This window comes from Sorex araneus, chromosome 8 (genome assembly GCF_027595985.1).
Source record: "Sorex araneus isolate mSorAra2 chromosome 8, mSorAra2.pri, whole genome shotgun sequence".
NCBI classification, from domain to species: Eukaryota; Metazoa; Chordata; class Mammalia; order Eulipotyphla; family Soricidae; genus Sorex; species Sorex araneus.
In genome coordinates this window covers 28563240-28564404 of record NC_073309.1, presented here as the reverse complement: position 1 = coordinate 28564404, position 1165 = coordinate 28563240, and the positions used below count along the sequence as shown (strand labels likewise).

The following is a 1165-nucleotide window of genomic DNA, read 5'->3' as shown; positions in this document are numbered from 1 at the left end:
GCTTCAGCTTGGTGTGTGAGAGAAGAGAAAGCCCATGCAACGCATGATCATGTTGTCCCTTGGTTCTGGAAGGCTCTGAGCAGCTAATGTGTTTTCTCCACCTTTTAGAGTCTTCTTTGTTAATTTTATAGGCAATGCTGGAGATTTTATTTTTCTATTTTTACTGATTTTATTTTCCGGAAGACTGGGATAGGATTAGAGTTATCTCCAAGTCAACCAGCACAGCCAGTTCTTATTTTCCTCTTACTAAGGCTTCTGTCATCATTATCATTGATTGCTGTAAGGCAGTGGTTTTGTGTGTGTGTGTGTGTGTGTGTGTGTGTGTGTGTGTGTGTGTGTATGCATGCACCATTCCTGAAAGTACTGCAATACCAGGTAGATGCGTGGAGTGGATGGGAGAAAGTTCCTATTACAACTCCTAGCTCCAAAAATCCACTTAATATATTGTCCTCAGATAAAGGACGTATCAGACATTAAAGGGATAAGAACAGAATCTGCACTTGATCTTAGCCAAAAAGCTGAGAAACGATGAAACCAGTGCTTTTTTTATATGATACTCATTTCAGTTTTAAGATATAACATTCAAATAGCACTGTATAAATTTAAGGTGTAAAACATAATGACTTGATTTATGTATATATGTAGATAAAAATATACATAAAATATTTATCACAATAAAGTTAACATTTTTAAATTTTGTATAGATACAAAGAAAGGAAAAGCAAAAAAGTAAAGAATAGAAAAGGAGAGAGAAGAAAACAGGAGAGAAAAGAAAAGAAGGTTTGTTTCCATTTTTGTGATGAGAACTCTTAAACTTTACTCTTTTAATAATTTTCAAATATACTATGTGACAATTATAAATATAGTCATTATGTTACTTATTACAACTCTTGTCCTTATTTTTCTTAGAACTAAAAGTTTGTATCTTTTTGATCCCCTTCATCCAATACCCACCTGACATAGCCAATCCCCAACTCCTATGTCTGGAAACTAGTAATCTGATCTTTTGTTTTACAAACTTAAGAAATAGATTTGATATACAAGTAAACACTATATATATTTTTGTCTTTGGCTTATTTTACTTAGTGTCATGTCCTCCAGATCCATACATATTGTTGTAAATGGAAAAATTTTATTTTTTCTGACCAAATCATATTCCAATAGG

The 1165-nt window shown here is 32.9% G+C and overlaps 1 non-coding gene across 1 annotated transcript; it reads right to left on the bottom strand.

Annotated features, from left to right (window-relative positions):
• Nucleotides 1–338: 338 nt before the first annotated feature.
• On the bottom strand, nucleotides 339–530 carry LOC129406898 (U2 spliceosomal RNA). Its single transcript, XR_008631319.1, has one exon. It is a non-coding gene; the product is annotated as a U2 spliceosomal RNA (small nuclear RNA).
• Nucleotides 531–1165: the final 635 nt, after the last annotated feature.